The 14,774-nt window shown below is 35.8% G+C and overlaps 1 pseudogene; it reads right to left on the bottom strand.

Annotated features, from left to right (window-relative positions):
* LOC147578459 (ganglioside-induced differentiation-associated protein 2-like) overlaps positions 1-14,774 on the bottom strand; it is a 62,758-nt pseudogene that overhangs the window by 37,446 nt on the left and 10,538 nt on the right.

The following is a 14,774-nucleotide window of genomic DNA, read 5'->3' as shown; positions in this document are numbered from 1 at the left end:
CTAACTTTTCTTAGAAATTGTAGCATTGGCATGGTCTCCACCTGAAAATAATTTAACTTCTTGGATTGTTTATGAAAAAAAAACTTATCTAATTACCCATTGCTGAGTTTCTTGCTACTTTTCAGAAACACATATGTACAGGACCCTGTGCTTACTGTCCATATCAGAGATTGCACATAGGTTTCCTTTGGGTTAGTTCATGCCCACCAGAGCTTTTATTTGTGTGTGTGTGTGTTCCAGACATACATACTAAACTAACTTAATTATCCAGATTTTTGGTTTCTCTTGAACACAATCAAAGTATCCGATATTCTGTCAGTGAAATTGCTTTTCTTCTGTAAAAGCTACCCTCTTGTGTGTTGCTGTTTTCCTCTACATAACTGTTTTATCCATGAGTGTTTTCTTTCTAATTTCTATAAGCATTTTGGTATGTTACTTCTGCTCTATAAAAATAACATTACTTGTCCATCAATTGTATTCTCACCTGTGATTCATACATTGAATCTCTGAGCCCCCAAACCTTATAATGTGACTATATTTAGAGATATAGGGCCCTTACAAAGGTGATTGCATTAAAATGAAGCTATTAGAATGGGCTATAATCCAATCTGACTGGTGTGTTCATGGGAAGAGAAAATTTGGACATACAGATACCACAGGCAGATATGCACAGAGAGACAACTATGTGAAAAGGAAGCAAATAGGCAATCATCTGCAAACCAATGAGAGAAGCTCAAAATGAACCAACCTGCCAACACCTTGATCTTGGACTTCAAGCTTCCAGAACTATGAGAAAATAAGCTTCTGTTGTTTAAGCTATCCACTTTCAGAAAACTTGTTATGCCATCTCTAGCAAAGTAATACAGTCTATGTCAGAAAAAAAAAATAGTTGAATAGTTTTTCACCAATCTGGAAAATCAGGATTTTGTTCCTCACCCAATTGGAATGGTATATGCTAACATTCAGAATACGATGTTCTTACAAATACCTATGAGGGCTCTTTGGAAGCACCATGAAAGCATAGGCCATTAGCCTTTCAGAGACCCAAAGGTGAAGAGAAAGGATAGGTTTGCCTTGTTTAATAGCAAAGCCAGGACAGATAATTGAAAGATGGATTTCAAACATGAGTCTCAAAGCAACAGTCGCAAGGAATGAAGGCACTAATTTGCTGTAGAGCTGCCTCTCATGGACAACTGCATACTAGTACTTCAGAAGGAATAACTTCTTATGAATGCACAAAATGAAGTGAGTAATTCCCCTGAGGAGTTCTTGAGAGAATGGCAGCCAGTTGAGAAACATAGAGGAAAATTGCAACTAACCAGCATTTAGATAATACAGGTGAAACAGTTCTGATTCCCTAGCCCCTTACCCTTCTCTCTTCCGTCTCCGACTAGGGGTTGCTGGGACTAGTACTATCAGCATTTTTTTTCCAATTTGTCCAATCTATTCTAACACTGAATATCTCTGGGCACTGCCTAGTATGAACACTCCCTCCCACTTCATCTAACCTCTTCCTTGTTCTCATTCTCAAACCACTCCATACTTTCTCTCCTTTAAGAATTTTTCCTGTTTCTCTTTTGCAAAAACTTTCTATTCTCTGAAATAGCATACCCCAGAAAGTCAACTTCTTAACAGAGCTGGCTACATAATATGTGGGGACCTGTGTCAAAATGGGAGCCAAAAATGGGCCCCAAAAATGTAGCCCCTTGCTTAAGAAGCAGGGAAAAAGTACAGTAAAAAGTATTAAAATATAAGGCTTTTCCTTAAAAAAAAATTATTATACATTTACCAACAATTGATACATGTGGGAGCACCAGGGTGGCTCAGTTGGTTGAGTGTCCGACTCTTGATTTCGGCTCAGGTCATGATCCGGAGGTCATGGGATTGAGCCCTGCATCGGGCTCTGCACTAAATGTGGAGCCTGCTTGAAATTCTCTCCTGCTCCTTCCGACCCTCTCCCCCCTCTCACGTTCTCTCTCTCTCTCTCACTTTCTCTAAAATAAAAATTTTTAAATTTTGATGATATGATTTTTTTGGCTTACTTTTCAGAAAATTTGTATATTTGGCCATCAACTCATTTTCAATTAACATAATTAAGATGACTTTAGTTAATCTTGGCAAACGCAAGTTTGCAAATAATTTTTGATAATTTTTTATTTTGAGAAGGATCTTTCTGCTAATACAACTGTTACTAGAACTGTTTTTAGTATTTTATAGGATTTGAAAATATTGGTATAAATTTCAGATACATTATTTTGAAATATAAATTTTAGTGTATCCAGGCTGATAATTTTTGAGAAACAGTTTTTTAGAGACAGTTTACACTTTATGTAAATCAGTTTCATATGTCTTTTATAACTAATAATATAAGTCTAATATAATTCAAATATAAATATATATTTTGAATGTAAACTTATACAATAGCATTTTAATGTTTTTGCTGTCATTTCCTGTAACTACTGGTTATTATACAAGGCACAAGAATGGCTTCATGACTTGTAAATAATTCAAAATTTTATTTTATTTTATTTTATTTTATTTTATTTTATTTTATTTTATTTTTTCAACATTTATTTATTTTTTGGGACAGAGAGAGACAGAATATGAATGGGGGAGGGGCAGAGAGAGAGGGAGACACAGAATCAGAAACAGGCTCCAGGCTCTGAGCCATCAGCCCAGAGCCCGACGCGGGGCTCGAACTCACGGACCGTGAGATCGTGACCTGGCTGAAGTCGGACGCTTAACCGACTGCGCCACCCAGGTGCCCCAATAATTCAAAATTTTAAAATACCAGTCCATGTGTTTTATTTTGTTATTTTTTATTTTTTTATTTTATTTTATTTTTTTCAATATATGAAGTTTATTGTCAAATTGGTTTCCATACAACACCCAGTGCTCATCCCAAAAGATGCCCTCCTCAATACCCATCACCCACCCTCCCCTCCCTCCCACCCCCCATCAACCCTCAGTTTGTTCTCACTTTTTAAGAGTCTCTTATGCTTTGGCTCTCTTCCACTCTAACCTCTTTTGTTTTTTTTCCTTCCCCTCCCCCATGGGCTTCTGTTAAGTTTCTCAGGGTCCACATAAGAGTGAAATCATATGGTATCTGTCTTTCTCTGTATGGCTTATTTCACTTAGCATCACACTCTCCAGTTCCATCCACGTTGCTACAAAGGGCCATATTTCATTCTTTCTCATTGCCGTGTAGTACTCCATTGTGTATATAAACCGCAATTTTTTTATCCATTCATCGGTTGATGGACATTTAACTCTTTCCATAATTTGGCTATTGTTGAGAGTGCTGCTATAAACATTGGGGTACAAGTGCCCCTATGCATCAGTACTCCTGTATCCCTTGGGTAAATTCCTAGCAGTGCTATTGCTGGGTCATAGGGTAGGTCTATTTTTAATTTTTTGAGGAACCTCCACACTGTTTTCCAGAGTCCAGTCCATGTGTTTTATAGCTATGACTTCAATTACAAGAAAACAAATAATTTCAAAATTGCCTCTTCATTAGTAACTGATTCATCCAAAGTTTGGCCTGAAAATATTTCTTTTCTGTCATGTGGTCATTTTAAAGTTAATTTCTAATAAAACTGTGGTTATGTGCTTCGAAATATGGCAGCAGTTTTTAAAGCCAGAGATTGTAAACTCTGAAAAATTCTAATATCTCTCTTTTGTCCTTTACTGCAGTGTCCTTGTGCACACTTTTCTTTTCTGACAATGCATAGACAACGTTTAGTGTCTGATAACTGACATGGCCCACAAGGGGTCTCAGGCCAGATCTTTGCTCTCTGTGAGATGCTGCAGGCACAGACTCACGGGCTTGGTGCTGTCCCATACGAAGCCCTCCTGTCTTCAGCAGCAATGACACCTGCTACCGCCTCTGCTGCTATAGCTACTGTTCCCTTCTGTCCTTGCTTCTGCCAATTCAGACCTTAGTCCACATCTGGCCACTCCCTTCAGGCACTGGAGAGACTAGACTAGGTGTGTGTATGTGCACTGAGGTCCAAGCCAAATACTTAGCACATTATCTTTCTCACAGTCCTGCTTCTCCTAAATTCTTTATCCCATTGACTTGAAACATCATGCATATCCAGTTGTCCAGGCATGTTGTCCAAGCATTCCTTTGATTCTTCTCTCTTACACATCCTCTCTACCAATATCTAAGCTTTCTTATTTCCCATCTTACTGGACTTGTCAGCAGCATTTGAGATAATTGAGCACATGTATTTGATCAATATCCTCTTTTGTTTGCCTTTTAGGACATTACACTCTCTTATTTTCTCCTCCCACTCACTGGGCATTCCATCTCTTTTGTAGTTTTCTTTTCTTCTCCTAATCTTTTAATGTTGACATTCCCCACAACTAGGTTCTCAGCTTTCTTCTCTTCTCTATCTGCACCGAACCCCTTGGCTATTTCATGGCTTTAAATATGATCTCAGTGCTAAAGACCGTCATATTATATCTCTAGTCCAGACATCTTTCCAAAGTCCAGATGCCTATATCTTTCTTTGCTTGAATGGTCAGTAAATGTTCCAAACTTCATATGTCCCATACTAAACCGATCTCCCCTAAAGCCTGCTCCATGATCACCCTTCATTGTTCACTTAATTACAAGTCCGCTCTCCTTACTCACAGGTCAAAAAAGGTACTGTCCTCACACTTAATATCCAATCTCTCAGGAAATCCTATTAGCTTGAAGCCTAAAATAAATCCAGTTTCTAGCCATTTCTCACCTTTTCCACTTCCCTCCCACCACCACCCCAGATGTAGCCACCACCACTTCTGGCCAGAATTCCTGCCATCATTTCTTAACAAATTTTTCAGTTCATTCTTGTTCCCCTGCCATCTAGTCTCCCTGAACTGGTCTGTATGAAATGTCTAGACATGAATTTCTAATCATATCATCCCCTGCTCAAATCTCTTAAATGTTTTTGTTTCCTTCTCAGGGTAAAGTGGATGTACTTAACAATGCTCTACCAGAACTTTAGTGATGTGGGTTCTATTACCATTTTGACTTCTCTGGTCCTCATATTCCTCTAACAGGTCAGGTGTGTTTTTCCTGCCTTAGGGCCTTCGAGCCACAATTCCCCCTTCTTGCTATTTTGTTCTACCAATTTTTGCATGGCTCACCTTATTCAAGTCTTCTTCCAGCCACCCATTCTCTGAGTCACCAAGTTTTTCACTTATTCTAATCTTCCCTTTAGGTCCCACAGTCCATCTTTCTACATTCTCAACATCCTCGGGTAGGTATGGCTGTGATCGACTCTCCTCCTTTAATGACCTTGAGAACTCTGGAAGTGGCAGCTCTTGATAAGTAGCCACTTTTAGTTTAGAGACAGCAAATCTTACTTTTTTGTGGTCTCTTCATATATCTCTAGGAATTTCCTTACAATGCAAAGTGCTGTGTATGTTTCATTCTCTAACGATAAATTTGTTCTGCAGAAACAGATGACACAGAATGCAAACGAAGACACTGACTACTCTTTTTCTGAACTATGTGTCTTTAGCAGCCTTATAGGGAACCCTCAGGTGCTGTTGGATAGTGGCTCTTATATTTAGGTTCTGATGTGTGAATGATTAAATGGCGGCGATCTTAAATCCTTTTGTCAATTTTTCTTTACCTGTTAATCAACCTTTAAGTTTCTGGAATTCCTCCTTCAGATCAGGCCCCACAAGCATGAAGGTACTTTCTGACACAGGATTTTTCTTTGTGAGACATTCGTTGCTGGTATTCACAAGGGTTGTATGTTGATCAGTAATGCCACGTCTCCTTTCCAGAGGACCACTTTTTCATTGATATCCTTATTATATAAAAAAAAAAAAAAAGGTGATTTAATAGCGTCTTTCCAAAATGTTTCAGCTGCAGTATTAGAAGCATTTAATTCATCTTCACACAGTTGCCTAGCTCTCTGTACCTATCTACATCCACAAACTGGGATTGTGCCCCTATGGAATCTATGGAATGGAAACTTTAGCTTGCCTTTTTGCCAAATTCCTCAGCAATTCAGTATTCACTGGAGACTTTCGAGCATTCTGGTGGTCTCATCTGGGCAGCAAACGAGGCAGGTTAAGCTCCTTATGGAAAGTGACCAAGCATGTCAACGTGTCTATTACATGATAAACCTCAATAATTATTTTAATTACTTTTTTTACTTCTCATTTAACATCTATACTTAAACGTATGGTTGTACTTCTCATACCTTATTATAATTGCCTGCTTACTTATCAGAAACCCTCCACTAAACTATTAGTTTCTTGAGGACAAGGGATATGATGAGTTTACATTCATTCCTCAAGAATCTGTGAGTGGGTTGATTGAATGAAGCCCATATAAATTAGTCATAGGGTTCTGCATTACTTGACAATTTCAAACATTGGGTGGATAATGATTCAGGAAGTTATTACAAAAGGAATTATATCAAATGGCTCAATATCCACCCCTATGCCTTACATCTGTGAATAGCAACAGTGCTACATATCAAAATATGTTTCATATTTTGGACACAGAGATTATCAAAAATGATATATTATTTTCAGGATATTAGTTGTATTAAGGCAAAAAATAGGCTAGTTATTTTAAGAAATTTTTCAACAATGATTGAAATAAAAACATTTTAACGTGTTATCTAGAAATATTAATCTATCACATATTACTTTCTTCAAGTATATTAATGTATCAAACATTACTGTGTAAAAAGAAAAATCAAAGATTATAGATTAATTTAGGAAATATAATTTTATAGGCACGTTTGTATATAAAAACATAAAACTGTAAAAAATCTATAAAAACTTTTTATAAAAACTATACATAATTATCAATAATTACAAAATTTAAGAAGAGGAACATGGCCATAGCTTCCTAGAGAGAAACATATCAATTTCCTAAGGTATCTTCAGGAGATTTCTCAATTTTTTCCTACTGTAGTTGAACAATTTTAAATCCAAGTTTAATTTATGTAAGGTGTGTCTTATTCCCTAATTTCCTAATCTATTCCTTAGATTGTATAAAATGAAAATTTTTGTGATATCAGAACAAATTCATATCAATGTGAGGGTGGAAAAATTTCCCATTTGTGCAATTTTTCCATTAGTTATGAAGAGTGGGGCTCTCCACTTAGAATGCAGTTGGTGAGATGAGGTTCTAGGTTATCCATGTACCATGCAGAAATTTATGCAATGATAGAAGTGTTTATGGTCCAGTACAGTGGTCAGTAGCCACACAAGACTATTTAACACTTGACATGAGTCTAGGGCAAATGAGGAACCAAGTTTTTAATTTAATTTAATTTAATTTAATTTAATTTAATTTAATTTAATTTTAACTATATGGTGCCAGTGACTACCATATTGGGCAGTGCAATTCTAGAGAAATCTCTCTTATGTTCTGAATTGGGCCATAAATTAATAGACCTTTCCAATCTATCCCTATATTACATCTGAAAATACATTAACTGGTAGGTTTTCTCACTTACTGAACATGGTGCAAGAGTAATAAAACTCTTTTCAAGATGCCATTTTCATAAATTTGAATTTACTTGGAAAGAATCAGTGATGAAATTTAGATCCATGAAAATTAGGCTGCTTGCATTATAACTCTTCATTATTTGGGCATGCAAAGTGTGACATGATGTAAACCTACATCATTACATGTGCTCATATATTTATATTATGTCATCAGTTTGAATTGTTTATCTAAGGGAGACAGCTATTTTAAAAATGCAGATAAAGTAGTGACTAAAACACTCCGTTGGCATCCATTCTATTACTGAACAGGTGCCACCCTGCAATTTCATGACACATAAATGGTGAAAACAAAAATGTGTTGGGAAAGAATATGACATAAAATTGATGTTAAAAAAAAAGCATAAGCTACAATATTGGTATTGCTAGAATCAATATTTTCACAGGTGGGAAAAATGTTTACTAGATATCTTAGAACATATTATTGAAATCAAACTTGATGAAATATATGCACTTTATCTCATTAGCCTCTTAAAGCAGGTGTCATTAAGTGAGTCTACTTTGGAAAGGTAACTTCCAAATGTTACCAATAATATGTATTAATATTGACAAAATAGAATAGCAGTTATTTTACCATCATTTTATAGTCTATATCTGTAATCATTTTGGATGTTCAAGTAAGTAAATCTAAACCCCAAACAAGTAAAGAAGTCTGGGCACTTACTTCTGGGTCTTTTGTCTTTAGACAGAATAGACAGCTTCTGTGATTCTAAATTTTATTTTATTTTATTTTATTTTATTTATATATTTATTTAATTTTTGTGATCTTAACTTTTAACTTTATGTTCCAAACAGGAATACTTTTCATGTATATATATAAACAAAACCATCGCCATACTTTGCCACTTAACAATGCATTCTTTAATGAAAGTGGAATTATTTTTAAATATTATATTTTAAAAAACAAAAAAGAAATAGAACCTGAATGAATCCACATAATGCATATAGTTATTTAACTTCTCATTAGTACCTGTTATAAATACTTTTCTCATTATTTGATGCAATTTAAAATAAAATGCACATAAAATGCAATTGTAAAAAATAAAAAATGTAAAATGATGAGATTTTAGAAAAATTAAATACTCCATGAACTTAAATAGTTTTACTGTAATCGAACATGGCAGTTAGCTTAAAGTTTTGTAGAAATAAAAATATTAAAAAAAAAATAGAAAAGCAAGCCCCAAATGTCACAAACAGAATAGTATATGGTTATGGTATTATAACGAAAGTGGATGAGTAACTTGACATTTATAATATTGTCCTTTATATTAAAATATACACTACCTTGTGATAATAAAAACGTTGTTTTTCTCAAAACTGAATTCTAAAAGGAATTTGCTAATGTCCTATGTGAGTCATATTGAACAACATGATGGGAAATTCCCTCAAAAGTGCTTTTGCAAAAGATGCAAGGACGTATTTCACATGGTCATTTCATTTGGATGTTTTATTCTAGGGAAGTAGGTTAAAGATGTCCAGGTGTATGGATTTCTGGTTCTAAATTGATTTTTCATAAAGCTTGGAAATTAGAAGGGAAATTATTAGTTACTAAGTGTCTCAGCCATCCTTTTCCAATTATAGATTCTCAAAGCTAGACTTTCAACAGGAAGGTTGCTGGAGCCCAAGACTGAGCAGTAGTAAACGTGTGGAGACAAAAGTTGTGCATTAGCAATATTGACAATGAACAATTCCCGTTCTTTGTGTAAACTGTGTGTCATAGCACAGTATTTACTCTGTGTCATGAAAACTCAAGAACCTGAATTATAGTTTATTCAAAAGAGAGAGAAAAAAGTTTTATATATGTACAGGAATAGATTGAGAATCCATTCAAAACTGGCTCAAATAATCCCCAATTTGTAGTACTGGATCTCCTGGATTCACTGAATAAATTCTCACTTGCCAAGCTAGATTTCCACATCATAGAGCACAGTCTAATTAATCTGGTTAGGAAAAATTGACAGCAAGTATGACTATCCATTTTGACCATTAAATTAATTACGACTACACATTGGAATACCTAACATTTGTGTGGTTCCATAAAGATTTAATTAATATATCATCCCAGGCCAATAATTTGAATGACTACAGTATATGGTAATTATAATCAAATGTCATTCTGCTTACCTTTTCTGTTATTTAACCATTCATCTGAGATTTTCACTATAAAGATAAAAATCTTCTGGGGGGAAAATAAAAATTTCTGGGATAGTATATGTGACTCTATGGACTCTATGGAAGTTTGGCATCAAAAACTGTATCTTGTATTTATTCATAATTTCCTCATTTGACAAACGCCAGGCTTTAAAATGGTCTTAAAGTTTATTCATCTGCATTTTGTTTATGCTAATATAAATTATGTATTTGAATTTCTGTCTCTTTTGCAATAGGGATAATACTCAAATTCATGAAATTTCCATATATTTAAATTTGGATGTTTATTTCTCTGTGCCTCAATATCATTGGGCATATGCTCCTATTATATAATGATTGTGTTGACTTTCATTTGTTCTTAAGCTTCTCTTTCAACCTTAGCTGCAAATTGGAACCAATTGGGAAGCTTTAAAAATTTTTATGCTTTGACTCCCTCTAACCCAAGATTCTGATTTAATTGGTCTCGGGTCATATCTGAGCACCAGTAGTGTGCAAAAGTCTCCCAGTTATTCTTACATATGGCCAAGTTGAGAATTACTGCTCTCAACTGTAAGATTCTTAAGGGTAGGAGCCATGGCTTATTCATCCTTGTATTTGCCTAACACAGTACCTGCCATATGTATTTAATTTCAGAACATATGTTACTGGATATTATCCAATAATAAAAAAAAAATCCATTCATGTAGTTAACCTCACAAAGGTATTCCAAGTCTTTTTAAAGAGCCAAAATTTTCTATTCAAAGGACTTTAGGTTTTCCTCTCAGCAGTTTTGATCTTCTTTATTAGCATTAAAATTTATTATTTTTTTCCTTCATGGACAAAACCTAAAACAAGAAAAAATATGCTGTCATGTTACCTACATTAAGAAAAACTAAATATTGTGTTTAATTCCTCTTATTTAAAAAAAAAAATCAGCCTCTCCTTTTCCATGTGATCTTAGTTCCTCATTCTTTCAGTATTTACTTTACACTTAAATAAATTACATTCCTAAATGTCATGTATACAAGATTGGCTTGATTTAGAAATAAATTATTCTCTGTACAAGCATTTTAAACCCAACTGACACCTGAACATGATTTTAAATTAGTGGTTTTCAACCAGAGACATGGTAATGTCTGGGGACATTTTTTTGGTTGTCACAGCTTGGGGGAAGGGGACTGTCACTGGAATCTAGTGAGTAGAGATAAGGGATACTGCTAAACAACCCACAATGCACTGGACAGCTTTCACAATGAAGAATCATTGACCCAAAATGTCAATAGCACTGAGGTTGAGAAAGAGGTTGCAAATTAAACACAAATGCAAATTAAACATAAGTATTTTAAAATAAATTATATTATTTTTTCATTGTTTCTTTTTATTCTAAAGAAAACTCAATGAAATGAGTTTATGCTTTCCAGAAGTGCTGATATCTTAAGGTATTAGAAATAAAAAATCAAAACGTTCTACAGAAATGGAACTGTGGAAGTGTGACAAGAATTTCCACCATTGAAATAAAAAGTCACTAGTGGCTTTATATTTCACTCTAGTGAAATGTAAATTTGAAGGCCAGGCTTGTTCTTGGAAGGAAAAAATTCTTATATATATATGTACAGGAGTAGACTGCAGAACCATTCAAAATTTGTCACCGGTCATGACATTTGTCGTACAGCTTCTATTTGGAAGATGGTACTATTTTCCCTAAGTATTCATTCATTCATTCATTCACTCACAAATCTTCTTACATTGTCCTGGTCGTGTCCTGGCTCTTACATTGTCCCTCATGGTCCTGAGATTGGAAACGTCTACCGATTTATCTATCATTAATCAATCTCCTAGCCATAGCCAATCTATAAAGTTTCCCATCAGAATTTAATGCTTTAAGTGATATCTCTAGAGTAGATGGTGTGATATGCCACTCATACCCCCCTTTCAAATGGAGGCACTCATTCCACCGGCTTCCGAGAGTGTTGGCTACTGACGATTCAGAGCTGCATTTCTCTGTGGGAATTGCCTTTGCAGAATCAGCCTGCATAGACTGAACAACATATGAGAGGCTACCAAAGCCCAGCCATTTTGCATTAATTTGGGTCAGTTTTGAAAACTCTTTCCAGTTTTAGGACTCCACGTGGGATTGGCATTGGCTAATGCCTCTATTGTAACTTATTACAGTTCAGCTTTTCCCTTTGCTTAATACTGGCACCTTCAGTTCCTTACAGGTGTTCCTGGGAGCATCCACAATAAAATCCCTGCTTATAAATCTCAATCTCAGAGTATGCTTCTAGAGAAATCGACCTAAGATAATAATATCCTGGAATGGAATTTGGAAACTAGGTCATCCTTTGGCTTATTGACATTGAGAATTTCATTACTAGTGATAAGTGGATTATCAATAGCTCCTGATGTGCAATAGGGTCAATTATTACAGTTTCATTTGGTTGTGATCAGGTATTAAACAACAACAGAAAGGAAGGCAATGGCCAGTGCAATACCTATGCTGTTTGAGAGAAACAGAATATTCACTGCAAAGGTTTTGAAGTTGGAAGAGTTTTGTTAAGTGTATTAGATAAATAAAACAATAGGCTAAAGATGATTTTGGACAATGTGAAACAAAGTATAAATGCCAGAGAAGTACCTTGGTAGCATGTAAAGATATAAGCATTCCTGTTAGGCAGAAGATAGAAGAAAACAAGCATCAGGCCCAGCACTTACTAAAATGGCTCTCTAGAGAAGGTAAAACTCTCATCTCAACATCGGCTACACCAATATTAGAGCATTGGTTTGGAAGGAGTGGGGCATTGAGATTTGAAATAATTATATATGGGTTGGTGCAGTCAAGAATTTTAAAATGCCAGATCTTCCTGAACATCCTGGATCTGCAGCTCACTATCCCTTTTAAAATCTGGCCTTCCTCTCTTGGTGAAGAAAATGCAGAGAACTCTGTTTTGTATTCCAACATAAACTTTTTCAGGATCTATCACCTCTCCTTCTAACCAACATACCGATAATTATATACCATCTAGGAAAATGCTGGGAGCTGCAGGTTCTAGCCAACATGAAGACACTGAAGAGACATATATGGCACAGGGTATTAAAAATGATGGCTTAAGGAAGATGGAGTAAAAAGTTGGATAACAAAGAGTGTATCAATGTAAGAGCATTCTTCCATGATACAGCAGTTAGCTTCCTGGCACGGACTCAGAGAGATGACACTATTATGTTAGTAGAATGTCTCTTGGAAGGTTGAATAATGCAATAGTCCACACAATGTGAACTACAAATGCTGGCTGCCATGGAAAACAGTGAGTAAGAAGCTGAAAGACTCAGAGAAGTGGGGATGCTAACATGGATATATCATACGAAACCCAAACCTCACGACTAAAGGAGAGGTCAGATCCCAAATGGGGAAGACCTTGCTATACTATGGCAAATCTGTACAGCCATGATTTTTCCTAACTTCTCAAAGGTATCTATGACCGTTTGCTTAGATAACTGTGTTTTTGGAAAAAGGGAATACTCAAGCATTAGAATCACTATTAGACACAGAAGCTCAGTTGACATTAATACTCAAGGACCTAAAGTGTCACTATATTTTCCATGTTAGAGTAGAAACCTAAAACGCCAAGTGATAAACCCACATCCAGTTTTCAATAGGTAATGAACCTACTTCCGGTTTGCAATGGGCCTACTTTGTCTATAGATTGACTCAGTAATCATTTCCCTGATCACCCAATGTGTAATTAAAATTGTTACATCTACTTGACCTGTGGGGAAAGAGCCATCATAGTGGGGAAGGTACAGTGGAAGTCTCTGAAACTGCTACACACCTTCAACAAGCATATTAAAACAAAACATTGTTTCATCTTAGGAACAATTAGAGGTTCATATCACCTTAAATGACTTAAAGAATACAGGAGTGGCAGTCTATATCATATCACTATTTAACCTGAGTCCATTCTTTCATTGAAAAAAAAGTAAAACTAGCAGAAGTACTAGTTGGCACAACCAAGTAGTGCCTCGTTTGAAGCTGCTGCACTGAATATGATATCTTTTCTAGAATCAATTGACACGACTAGTATACAAAATGTGTGAGCACTGATCTGGCACATGCATTCATCTCCATTACTATGAGAAATGGAGATCAAAAGTTTACACTTATGTGGGACAAGAAGCAGTGTACATTTTCAGCTTTGCTTTAAGACCAAGCTAACTCTATACTTAGTCTATTATATCAATAGTATCAGGTTCCTCAAAATAGATAACAAGGAGTAGAAAACACATTGGAGTCTTTGGAATGACACTCTAGAGAGTGGGAGATAAGCTTTACAAATATTTAAGCCTTAGAAATTTAGTTCACTGGGGTATGTCTGCTCATATCTTCTAAAGGAAAGGACTAGCGACTGTATCTTGTGCCTTTCAGCACTAAGAAGGACATACGTTGCTTGCTAGGCTTTTTTTAGGTTCTGGCAAGAACATAATTCACAGCTGGAAGTACTCTTTGTACTTTTTACCTGATGATATGGAGGTCAGTCACATCTGAATTGCATGGAGAATGTGAAATAACTCTTCTACAAAGTAAACACTATAGTGCAAGCCCACAGCTTGGGCCATATATTCTGGTAGACCCTGGATGTACCTGTGATAAGAAAATGATATATAGTGTTTATAGCATGTCCCAATATAGAACCACAATTTGAAGACCCAGGGTTTTTGAGAAGGAATGTACCATCTGTAATGGAGAACTATGCACCATTTGAAAAACAGCATCTAGCCTATACTGAGTCTTGGCAGCAATGGAGTGTCTGATCATAAGACATCACCTGAACATGTAGTCAGGGCAATACATTATGAGCTGGATTCTCAGACCAAAAATTGATAAGGCTTGGTGAGTCCAACAGCAATTCCTCAGAAGATAGCCAAGATCTGGCATAAGAAGGGCCAGAAATCAGAATGAGCTGCATGCACATGTGGCCCAGAACCCATATCAAGCTCCTCTGTTGTTCCAGTGCTTTTCATTCAGCTCACACCTATGAGCATTTCGCAGACAATCTTTTTGACTGGCTGACAGAGGATGGAAGAATCCCAGGATGTGTTGGCTTAATATGTTAATATAAACT

The sequence above is a fragment of the Puma concolor genome, chromosome C1 (assembly GCF_028749965.1).
Source record: "Puma concolor isolate L17-30 chromosome C1, mPumCon1.1.hap2, whole genome shotgun sequence".
Taxonomy (NCBI): Eukaryota; Metazoa; Chordata; class Mammalia; order Carnivora; family Felidae; genus Puma; species Puma concolor.
This window is presented reverse-complemented; position numbering and strand designations above follow the sequence as displayed.